Here is a 13528-nt window from a genome sequence, read left to right on the forward strand (position 1 = left end):
GCAAGCTTATGTGTGTGGGAGACTTTCGTGGATAGATAACTGAGAAGGGCTTGATTAGTATTGTTGATCTGAACCACCATACTAAACATAGCTTGGAACATTTTTTCCATTGGAGCTGCATGGGAAAACTATAGATTCAACAAGGCATCCTCATAAGGAGGGCTCTGGGGTGAAATTGGCTGACTCATATGGGCAGAGTAGTGGCAAAAGATGACCCGATTTAGTCTATGTAAAGCAACGGATGGCGTCATGATAGAGAACTGCTACGTGAGTTAGGGGAGAACAGCTCGTCGCCTCCACCAATGTGGTGTACACAGGTTTAGTCTAGAATTGGCCCTTAATCCATTCGCCCTCTTCTCTCTTTATTCCCATTTGGTCATACATCAAGAATGTCTCCACAACTGAACTGTTGAGGTTGTTTTGGGAGTTATACCTACGGGGCAAGGTCCAACCCTACAGCTTAGTTGGCATTACATCATGGGCTCGACCCTATGGTTGTTTATATATATATATATATATATATATATATAACCATATTAAAAAACTTGGGATTCTTCCAATTCTTAATTTTGTATATACTAGAAAAGTGGCAACCGATAAATATATCTATATATTTATCAAAACCCTATCATGTAACCTATCATTAAAAAGCACACTAAAAATAGAATCTAATGAGCCATTGAGCTCATGCATTCAAGTACATGCATTTTTCCAATTCGATGTCCCAGTACAATGCTCTATGTATATATTTTATTTATTTATTTTAATTAAAAAACGTGAGTCTAATTTTCATTTAATTTAAAGTTTCAATTTCAAAAATAAGCAATAAAAGAGAGATAGTGTTGTTTACCATAATTCATGTTCAAGTCAAAACTATAAATTTGTATCATTTACGCACCGCTCTGACCAACCTCCGCAATACTATGTGAAATAGAAACAATCAGAGCACTGATGTAAATTATGTTGGATCTAGAGCATGGCAGATGTGGAAGCTATGGAGGTTGAAAGAGGAAGAAGAAACTCATGAATACATTGACCTTGACAAAGACAAATTGTCACACAAGTGAATTAGATTCCAAGATTGAGACTTGGACTCATAAACACAATCTTGTGTGTGGACAGTGACATTGACACTTTACTAGAAAGAAAAGAGTACTATCATTGCATTAGAAAAAGAGTGCAAGTAAAATGCTTTATAGGAAATGAGTGGTGGTACTTTCTCCTACTGTGCATATGGAATTCTGGTCCTGAGCCCTCATTGCTTCTCACAAAGGGACTGAAGTAGGTGTGATTGCAAATATCTCAACACCCCTCCTCAATCACAACTAGAAGTACAAATCGTATAGAGGCTTTAGTGAAAGCAATACCTGCAAAGTGTGGGCACACCATAAACATGGCAAAACACTAGAGGCTATCACAGAAAAGGCTAAGTGTGGGTACCACAAACATGATGGACATCCAGAGGCTATAGCAAGGACCTCATAAAGTGTACAGAGGCTGTAGTACAAGGATAACTGAGGATTTTACAAGTTTATGTTTGAGGCATTAGGGCTAGGAAATAGAAAACTAAAAAATTCTATTTGAATAGAAAGAGTGATGAGGTTTGTCCTTCTCCTGGTGGTCTTCTTCTTCCTTTGCTTCGTTTTCTTCTTCTTCTTTGACTGCAACTAGATAGGCCTTTTGGGACCTCTTTCTGGCATGGCAGAACTTCTCAATGTGTGATGGGACCTAAAATGGGCCGACACTAGCTATAGCACTAGCCGGACCTCTGACATGCACAAGACAACCCCACGGCCTCGCGGTCAGGAGCGTCTACAGGACACATTGCCCTGCCATCATACATACATTTTGCATTTGTATCGTGCTTTGTAGTCCAATCCTTAACCTTCTTAGACTCCTTAGAGGGAGACCCTACACATTTTGGTGTAATTCACCACGTAGAACAACATAGGAGGCACCCCTCGGGTGATTATCACGGCCCCACTACGACCCTCCTACACCTTGGGGATTGGGCCCTCAATGCATTGCTAACACATATAACACATACGAAACAAACTCGCTCTTGGTACCAATATTATATCGTTCTAGGAATGTACTATTCCTCACTTACTTGTCCCCTTGGACCCACCGTCTAGACCTACAGCTTGGGTGCCTTACTTTCTCCAGTGTGGGTCATTTATAATACAACCAATTACTATGCATGCGAGGAATAGATACCATGCGTATATGATTCATGTAATGGTGAATGATTGTACACAAAAAATTATAGTTTAAAATCAGCCCATGTGTCCTGCAAAAATAGTCCTTTTAATGAATTTCCACTAATACGCAATGCTTCGTTGTAGGAACCTAGTACCAAGGCAACCCTCATGCTGCTAGATCCATTATTTTCAAAATAAACCGCATCCTAAATGTTATGCATAAAGAGAACAATCATACTTTGTATTATTACAGGGCTTAAACTTTTGTATACCATCATCCTTTCCCTCACCGTTTAAATTTTGTTGCGGTGCATAGATGTAGAGGGTTTTTATGTCATTTTTTAATATGTAAAAGCAATAAATACTCATTTTAACACAAAGGAAAAGGGCCAAACTGAGGCTTAACCTCATGCTTCAGCCCCATCAGACATTCACATACATAGATCTTATATTTTCATTTTTTTCCAATGCAAGAAACCTTTTTTTCCTATTTTTTCTGTTTATTTTTAATTAAAAATAGGTATTTTCTGGTTTTTTTAATGGCTGATCATTTGAACTGAAACTCAACATTTTTCTTTATTTTATCCCATGTCCACTCATTTTTTCCCACTCAAAATCAAAAAAACTATCAATTTCCATCAAAATTAGTGTTTTTTTGGGTTTTGAAAATTTATAATTGCTGTAAATCAATACGGATTCTACATAACAGTGATTGTAGCCCTCAAACATAATGCAAGGAACATTCAAATAAAATTTCAGCCCATGTGCACACCATTTAGACCATGAACGATCAAAAAACAAGCAAAATTCTTTCATAAAATAGAGTGTACCGCCTTTTTGTGTGTTTTGGGTTTCTTGAATATTTAATTGGGATTTTGTATCGACCCACCAGCCATATATTTCAGCATAGATCTTCAACCTTCAGCCTCCTCAGCACCTTGGAACAATTCGATGCCTCCCGGACAAGCATCCATCACTTGATTCTCTTCTTGATTATTGCCACATGAAGTGCCTCTTAAGGGGAGAGAGAGGGAGGAGAGAGAAATACTGGTTTTTGATCTCCACAACCAAGCAGCCAATTGACGCGCAGTCTGGAGTGATAGAGAGTGAAGATAGAATGTAGTCCATGCATAAGATCGGTTGGGGGGTTGCTTTGAAGCTCTCCAATCCCCCTCTCCATCAAGAATGACAATGGTGCCTTCATCTTCCTGTCACGTGAAAAATGGTGCCCCCCCACACAATTTTGAAAAATTGAGGCTCCAAGGGAAGCCCCCAAAAGGCACACCCTTTGGGCCCCCCTAAAACCTATTCACACTTGGCCTTTTGGCCCTTGGCCTCCCAGGCACTCCCGTTTCTACATCCGGCATCTGAATTAAAGTTCGAAAAATCTCGGGCTTCCGTCTTGAAGTCCTCCACTACCGGGATCCTAGGGTCTCGTCTGACGTGCCAAGAAATTATGAAAATTCACCAAGTGTCATCCAATGGGTCTTTTAAGCACTTTTAGGCATTGCCGCTTAAAATCGTATTGATTGCAACCGCCGCCTTTGACGAAGTCTATTTTTTCCCTGAAATTCAAAATTTTTGGCTATTTTTAAGCACTTCACGGCATCAAAAATCATCTGTCAGTGTGTTCGATCCTTTTGCAAAAGTCACAGAAGAGCTAATCCTTCTTGCCTTTGTATCTGTTGCCAACATATAATGCATGTTCATCTCTAGAGGTACATGGTTCTTCCTTAGTTTTTAGCTTCTTTTCCTCCTCTAATAGTGACTTCTGGATATCAACAAGTTCAGGGTTTAGCATGTTGATTAAAGTCATTGATACATTATTATATTCAGGAGGCAAACTCTTAAGTAGAACACTGATGCAAACATCTTCTTCCATTTTAATGTTGATTCCTACAAGTTGGGTTAGAAGTCCTTCCATGTAATTTAGATGTGTGGCAAGTGATGTGTTGGACTTCATTTCAAGCCTGAAAAACTCTATTAGGAGACCATACTTTGATGATTTAGACTGTGCACCGAAAAAAGTATCAAGTCTCTTCCATGTATCCTGTGAGATTTCACAGTTATCCACAAGGTGGATATAGCTGTCTCTAGCTCCAATTTGATAATGGCTTGAGCCTTATCATCGTTCTTTTGGCAAGTGACAGCAAGATCCGCATCACGAGGCTTCTTTTCTATTACAGTGGTAAAGGCCTAGAGGCCCTTCTTCATCAAGATGAGTTTGATGCGGGTCTGCCAGGTATGAAACCCAACTCCTTTGAAATGGGCAATTGGAGAATCTTTGCCCATGTTAAACTTGCGGGAACAGCAGCAAATCAGCTTCAGAGTTATCAGATTTAAGCAGCAGATGAGTTGGTTGGGATGTGTCAAAAAACACAAGTGCTTAGAGCACTAAAATGAGTGTCAATAGACACTATGTTTCTTCCTTAAATCTTCCAAATCTGCAAATTCCTTCAAGATCTTTCGGATCCAAATCTTCCTCTTCTTGATTTGATGTTGGGACCTTCAAATCTGAGTGACATGACCTTCAGTGTGTTGGAATCAGTGAGTGGATGAAGTAAAAAAGAGCTTCAGTGAAAGTGAGCTATGGCAGATTAGGGTTTTTAGGAACATGTGACTGGTCTTTTGCTTATTGCTGCTCACAGAGGTAGCCATTTGAAAAACCCTCTAGGGGGGAGAGAGTTTAGATCTATAGCTTCAAAAGCCCTATGATAATGACCAACATTGTTGCGTGTACGGGCTGAACAAACTGTACAATCAGAAATAGGTGCAAATAGGATAGCGAGCTGGTATTCACACAATACTAAGCTAGATGATTATCAATGTCTTGGTTTGAAGTGCCAGGAAGAAGTGACCTGAGTAGAGGAAGATATCTCTAGAAGGAATCTCAGTGAGATATGGCTTGATTTGAGAGATATGAAGGCTCCAAGCAAGGTAGGTACATGCTAGCTATGGCTGCCAAGAAGATCAAGTGGAGATAGAGGTGGAAAATGAGACCTTTAGCTGGGACTTGAGCTGAGCAATGATGAATAAAAGCTAGAAGAGCAGAGAAGGAGGCTAAGCTGAGCTAGGCCATGCCCAACTGGGCTCTGATACCATGTAAAATATGTTGGATCTATAGCATGGCAAATACGAAAGATATGGAGGTTGAAAGAGGAAGAAGAAAGTCATGAATACATTGACCTTGACAAAGACAAATTGTCACACAAGTGAATTAGGCCAAGATTGAGACTTGGATTCATAAACACAATCTCGTGTGTGGATAGTGACATTGACACTTTACTAGAAAGAAAAAAGTACTATCATTGCATTAGAAAAAGAGTGAAAGTACAATGCTTTATAGGAAATGAGTGGTGGTACTTTCTCCTACTATGAATATGGGATTCTGGTCCTAAGCCCTCACTGCTTCTCATAAAGGGATTGAAGTAGGTGTGATTGCACATATCTCAACAACTGAGAGCAATTTTAAAGCAATTTTATACCAACAACGATGCTAAAGGGTCGATAGGTGCCTCGCTAAAGTTCTCGCATATGCGACAAAAACCAACAACGTCACCTGTGACGTCGTGTGGCATCGCTTTACGATGCATAAGCATTGCTAGAGATGTTGTTGTACACCCAATGGCTAGTAGTGTCAGCATGGTTTTTTTAATCTTTGAAAACATCTAGCACTTCATCCTTGTGCTTCAAAATATATAGCCAAGTATATTTATTGAAACCATTAACAAAAGAGATATAATATCGTGCACCACCTGAATGATGCATTATGTGCTGGACTACAAACATCTAAATGCACCAAATGCAATGGTCTAGTGCTATTTGTAACATGTTTGAAAAATGGAAATATTTCTTGCTTCCCAAACTAGCAAGAAAAACATACATGTCCTAACTCCATATACTTGAATTTTAGCAAACCAAGTACAATCTCCTTCTACTGCATGGTTTTTAGTCATTGCATGTTAATATGTCTAATGCACTTATGCCCTATTTTCACATCTCCAATTGCTCCACTATCATGAGTGAGAACATGGCTACCTTTAGTTTAGGAATAGTAGCATCTAAGGTAAACATCCTACCATCTCTTTTTCCTTTTGCAATAAGCTTACAACCATTTCCATATTCTTTAATAAAACATACATATATATTAAATTTGACCTATAGATTCTACTCATCCATTTGTTTGGTAGACAATAAATTTTTAGTGATAGACAGTATATGTAAAACATCATTGAGACTCTTTTTCTTCCCATCATGACTAATAATACAACACATTTACACTTGATGTCATACTCTCTATCATCACATGTACATACATAGCCATGAGATGGAGTTATCTCATCAAACCACTCTTCATGCGGGGTTAGATGATTTGAGGCACCTAAGTCAATATACCATCTTTCATCAACCTTCCCTTCCCTCGGCATATCCTTCGATACATGTCTCATGGAAAATGGCCTATTTGACTAATCATCAGTAGAATTACTAGAGGATGCATAGTTACTATGTTGTTTACCTTTTGTTCTCATATCATCTTGCTTTTGATAGTCCTTTGCTATATCCCTATACCTACAAAAATAATGACAATCTTTGTCTCTATTCAACTGATCATTACATTTCCAAGTACCACATCAGCGTCTAGGTGATCTTCCCTTGCCCCTGAAGGTTCCAAATCTTCTCTAGCCTTATGTGTTTTGATTGTTCCAAGAATTTTATTACTATTTCCTATAGTGATTTTGAGTGTCATTATACAAGGTCGAGAGGCTCTATGAGCCCTGCCACCTCCAACTCTCTGCATGAGTAAAAGATAGTATCTCTACTCTAAGAGATACTCAAAGTATATTCAAACCAAGATTGACATCTTCATGTAGCAACAATGAAAGTAACTCATCCCAATCAAGAGGTCTAGTCATATAGAAGTCAAGGTGTCAAAAGCTTTGTATTCCTTGCCCAAGCCATTCAAAGTGAGTGCAATCATGTCATCCTCCTCAACTTTCAAACAAATAGCTGATCTATAATGGTTTTGATTTCTGTGGTATAAGCTTGTATGATTCTGCCATTTTTTGACATGTTATTGAACTACTACTTAAGCTGAATTTTTATTGCCTGAGTTATATTTCTATAGTTTTTCATAAGAATCTATATCGTTTGGAGACTAATAGTTAATGATTTGAATGGCCATAGAATCTAATATGCATAAGAAGAATCGATGTAGAACATTACTTGCTCTTTCCATCCGCTGCTTATGAGCTCTCTACTACTCAAGAGTGAGATGTCTATCTGGTAACTTTAGTTAGCTTCATCTCTTGTACATAGATCCCAATAACCTCTTTCAATCTGAATGTTATTCATTCTGAGCTTCCATAGAGCAAAGTGTTTATTGTCTAGTTTCTCCCACACAATCTATGTAATGTTATCAATACATGTTGCATTTGCCATTATGTTATATTCACCAGTTCAAGACATTGCAATGTCATTCCACTTACACAATAGTAATGCCTTCAACCAAAACCTTGTCACAATTTTCTAACTATAGTTGCAATCTCTTCAGTGGATCACATACATTTGCAGCTCATAACAACAATGACATACATCAATAACATCAATTAGAGGACTCGAGATTTCATCCAAGTATAATAGACATAGACTTTGTGAGGCATGATAATTTTATCCCTTCAATGACTAGTAGCAATATCTCTACAATAATTGAGATATTTCTAGCTCAATACTACCTCAAAACATCTCAAAATTTTTCCATATCATGCAAGAGGTAAAACATATCCATATGAGCATCAATAGTCACATAGATCTTCTATAAGCATAACATAGAATCTTTCCAAGAACAATATCAAGCATAAGTAGCTCCATTTTGATTAACAGTGACATGCATTAATGGCACTCAAATGAACAATAAACCTCATCCATTCTCAACTCACTGTTTAAGAAAAATAACCAAGAATATTAGTGACAAATAAATGTTTTATCGATCATTAGTTCCTGAGCTCAATTCTAAGTACTTAGAGCTTCATTGATTAGTCAATAGTATCCAGCAACTATTCATATAATAGGGCTATTGGCTACCATAACCAGTAAGAGTTCCAATAGCATTTCAACTAATGTCTTGATGCCCATGAGAAAGATGAAGATGTAGCTCATTGCATCCAGTGGATACCCCTTAATTATGACCATAGAGGCACTGTGAGTGCCAACAGGAAATAGGCACAATTTTTTTCAGTCACAGGGACTATAGGGAGAGACTATATAGTTGCTACTCTAGATTATTATAATGACCACTAAGAATTACTAAAAGAGATCCAAATGATAGCCAAACTAGCCACCAAATATCAAGCAACAATGGGCTTGCTTTCCATAGTTATGATGCTTCCATATACTTCAACCAAAATCTAGAGAGACGAACCAAGAAACAAATAGAGAGAGAAAAAAGACTGAGGGAAGGATGGAGATAAAGATGAGGGAAGGAGAGAGAAAGGGAGAAATAAAAGAAAAGGAGGGAAACTAGAGACAGGGTGAGAGAGAGACAAATATACAGAGAGATAGAGGAAAAGAGAGAAACAAATAGAGGGAGGAAGAGAGAAATTGAGAGAGACTAGGGAGAAATAGATAAAAATAGAGATAGAGATAGAGGGTGGTATAAATACAGAGAAATAGAGAGCGTAGGAGGGAGGGAGAGGGCTATATATATATATATATATATAATAGAGAGAGAGAGAGAGAGAGGGATAGGGGGAGAAAAATAGAAAGAGGGAGAGGATAATGGATAGAGGAGGGAGAGGGGAAATGATATAGAGGGGGATAGCAATAGAGAGAGGGAGAGAGAAAGAGATAGAGAGTATTCTAGTTATCCAAAACCAAAGCAAAGAACACATAAAAATAGGATTGTGCTAGAATACAGGACATAAACACATACCTAATCCTTGCACAAACTTCAAAAGCCATAACTGATAGCATTTATGATTTCATAACTCATACAAAAAGACTCAAACACTCAAAGAATATGACACAGGTATGGAGAACAACCAACAACAACCATACAAACATGGCACTGTCCAATCTCTGTATTCAAAATCCATATGATTGATCATCCACAATACAACCGCTTGCATGCCAGAATCAGTATCTAACATAGAGGTAACATGTCTCATGACATTTATGGACACACTTACATAGACTGATCTCAAACGACTATATTCATATATTAAAGTAAGAAACTAAGGCAACTATTGGGACTCAAGTCCTACGGATTTGTGCCCCTAACAACTAGCACAACGCAGGGGATGACTGGCACAGGCATGACCCAAACCCACAAGCATAAAGTAAGATACTAGATTACACAAAGAACGTACTTATACCCTGCCAGAGGCCTTGGATCAATTGGCAGAGTAAGAAAGAGCCTACTATTGCATTGTCTAGTACAAAAGCTGAGTATAGAGGAGCTACCTTAACGGCTGGCGAAGCAATTTGGTTAATGAAACTACTGAAAGACTTGGGAATACAGTTGGAAAGAAAAGTGAGATTGCATTGTGATTACCTTAGCAGTGTTATGTTGGCTAGCAATCCTGTCTACCATGCTAGATCCAAACATATTGAGGTTCACTACCATTTCATCAGAGAAATGGTTCTTACAGGGCAGATAGACTTGATTCATGTGAAGACTGAAGACCAGGTAGCATATATATTTACCAAGTCTCTTGGTAAAGAAAAGTTCATATACTTCAAACAGCTACTTGGAGTTTATCAAATGGTTTGAGCTTGAGGGGGAGTGTTAGAATATCAAGCTCTTATTACTCTTCAATCAGTCTATCTTTATGTGTGTGACCGACATTAGTTGGATACAGTTGTACATGTGTGTGACATTCAATAAGTCGATGTAGTCAATGACTTAACCATAGTTAGTCTTGGTTAGTAATACTTGTGTGTGTAAGTCTCTTTCAGTTAGTATGATGGAAGAATAATGGAAGAAGAACAACAATGAGCTGAGGCTCATCTTCCGTTGCACTGTGTCTCTCTCCCTCTCTTCCAACATTCTTTAGACATGCTCTTTATGGCATTCAGTGGCGAGAACCATTAATATGCTTGCACCCCTCCACAGAATAGTTTGAAGTCATGCCTCAACTAGTTTGTGATGAAATCTATGATAGAGCTACTGTTTTGTATCTATTACATAAGGATTTGTTAAATTCTTTTATGAAAAAAATAAACTTACAATAAGGGATTTATAAATTATGGTAAAAAGTCACAGAAGGGTCCATAAAATATCGCAAAATAGGCTACATAGGGATATATAAAAGATGCCATGAATGCACGTGATATATAGGATTTATATACCAGTGATAGCCCCAAGCTCCACTCTCATAGCAGCTCTGATGAGTGTGTCCAATGTATCATTTTGACCCATCTCCACATTGGCAATGGGGTTCCTAATCTTACCCCTCATGCCCTTCATAAAATAAATTATCAACATTTCTACTAAAGGTGTATCATCAACATCTAGCTTGTTTAAGAAATTCTTAAACTTCTAAACATAGACTTCCACCAGCATAGTCCTTTACTTGATCTTCTTGATCTTCCTTAGAATATATCGTAGAGTTTTTTCCTTATCAAAACTGTCTCAAATTTTTTTTAAAAAGCATCATATGTATTGAAAGTCGCTGTACCATAAGTGGCAAACTCGTGCATTTCCTTTCCCTACAAGGTGGTAGCAAACAGTTGCTTCTTGAACTAACCCCCATACATGTGGTTGAATCCACTAGTTGTCCACCATGTCTTGAATTGTGCAACATGGCAGTCAGGTTCTTCCCTCTTCTTATCTAAAAATTTTTGATGCTCAAACCTTCAGATTAACAAGCTGATTTGGATTCATGAAGCTTTGCTTCTTAGGCTTCCTTTGAGGTGGTAAAGGATTAAGGTTTAGAGACCCTTGAGATGGGATTCTATCACTCCATAACAAAAATGTGCTCCTCGGCACTATATGTTGTAACCTCTCAAATGCCTGCCTAGGAGGTGTATCTTGCTGGTCATGAAGCAATATTCCCTCATCATCTAAAAAATTTGGAGAATATGTTGAAGTGCCAGGTGAATGAAATGTTGTCAAGGTAACTGCAAGGGTACCCCCTTCCAACAAAGTATGCCTTGCATCAATAAACTATTCATCTAGCCTGCCCAAGCCTTCTACTCCACTCCTATCATTTAGCCCTACAACCAGTTGTTGATGTCTTGCAAGGGCTTCCCTGAATTCTCAAGATTTGCACCCAGTGAGGATAAGATTGGATAAATAATGATTAATTTCTGACATAAATACTGCCCATATAAGGCATTGGATCCGATCTTAATGCCATCAGCATTTTGGCTGCCTGATCCAATAACTATTGATTCCAGGCATGCGCCTTAATCAAGGAATGATTTCCATGACACTGGCAGGATTGCCAAAGTGATCTGGGTATCTAGAACCAAAGCGGAGAATACATAGACACATGATTGCACTGGAATACAAGACATAAACATAGACCTAATCCCTGCACAAACTCCAAAAGCCATAACCGAAAGCATTTATGATTTCATAGCTCATACACAAAGACTCAAACACTCAAAGAATATGACACACGTATGGAGATCAACCAATAGTGACCATAAAAACATGGCATTGTCCATTATGTGTATTCAGAATCCATATGACTGATCATCCAAAATACAACTACTTGCATACAAGAATCACTTCCTAACATACAGGTAACATGTCACATGACATTTATGGACACACTTACATAGACTGATCTCAAATGACTATATTCATATATTAAAGTAGGAAACTAAGGAAACTATTGGGATTCAAGTCTTGGGGATTTGTGCCCCTAACAAAGAGGAAGAGAAGAGAGAAAGAGAGAGGAGGAGAGAGAAATTACAAAAGGAGGAAGAATAGAGAGAGGGAGGGAGAGATAGAGATAGAGAGAGATAGAAAGAGGGAGAGGGAAAGGGAGAGAGGGAGAGGGAGACAAAAAGTAATAGAGATAGAGAGAGGGGGAGTGATAGAGAGAGAGAGAGGGAGGGAGGGAGGGAGGGAGAGAGAGAGGGAGAGAGGGAGGGAGGGAGGGAGGGAGAGAGAGAGGGAGAGAGGGAGGGAGTGATAAATAGAGATAGAGATAAAGAGGGAGGGAGGGAGGGAGGAACACACTTTTTGAATAGTTGCTATGAATAACTCTTACTTTGCTTCGGCCATATTGGTTGTCTCCTTCCCTTTAATCTTCACAATGCCATTCTTTTTATCTGCATTCTTGACATGACAATCTATAATTGTATGTCTTTTCTTCTTGCAGTAGGAGCACTCTTCTTGAAACTTTTTCTCGCCACCCTTGTTTTTCTGTCGTGATTCATAGAGAAACCACCTTTGCCTTTCACACTAGTAAAGAATGCAACATCTCCACTATTGTTACATTCTTTGGTTTTAAGCTGCAACTCCATCTATATTAGTAGTACATAAAATTTCTCAAATGTCAAAGCTTGGGATCTCACTTGGGTGTTAAAGGGAAATTATGTAATATTTCCCCTTTATTTAACGGGATTTTTTCTTTTTAAACAAAAATGGAAAAAGAAAGAAAGAATAAATGCCACCCATGCCACCAGCAAACGTAGTGGGTGTGGGGGACTTCCATCTGTCGACGGAGGGAGGAGGGGGGCTGTCCTGTGCCAATGGGGGGTGGCCATTGATGAGGTGTGGCAGGGGGAGCTCCGGGACGACGTGGCCAGGTGTAACAAGCGGGATACACACTGACTAAGGTTTAGACACCCCTTCACACTGACTGGGGGTTTGAGTAGTATGCCATGAGAGACAAACCCAATTGTTTCAACTTGAAGAACTCATTTATTTTTTGAGTTCTGTATGCAGGTGGCATATACCTTCCCTGCACTGCTTCCTTTAGTTTTTCCCAAGTTATTGTGCTTTCAGTTGTGGGAGCTTTCGCTCAACCGCCAAGACCCACGGACCACTTATTGTTTCAAGCGTTCCAAGGGAGCTCTAATGGCTATCTCCCACCTAGCCGACGCCCCTCGATCCTACGAGTGTAGTGAGCTTACCTTGATGCCCGATCGAGTACCCTTCTCTCTCTTGCACTCCGGTAGCTCCACGATTCTTGATGCTAGCTCAAGCATCCTCAAGCCTCCTCCATCTCCAAGCTCCATCCTCCATAGCCGCACGCGAGGCCAAGGAAGTCACGCAAGGATGTGGTGGTGGAAGGAGTGGGCCAATCCTTAATAGATTGCACCTTTTTGGGGTCAACTTGTATACCATTTTTTCTCACAATGTGTCCCAAGTA

The sequence above is a fragment of the Lygodium microphyllum genome, chromosome 18, assembly GCF_053477565.2.
Source record: "Lygodium microphyllum isolate KBCC chromosome 18, Lygodium_microphyllum_v1.1.10, whole genome shotgun sequence".
Taxonomy (NCBI): Eukaryota; Viridiplantae; Streptophyta; class Polypodiopsida; order Schizaeales; family Lygodiaceae; genus Lygodium; species Lygodium microphyllum.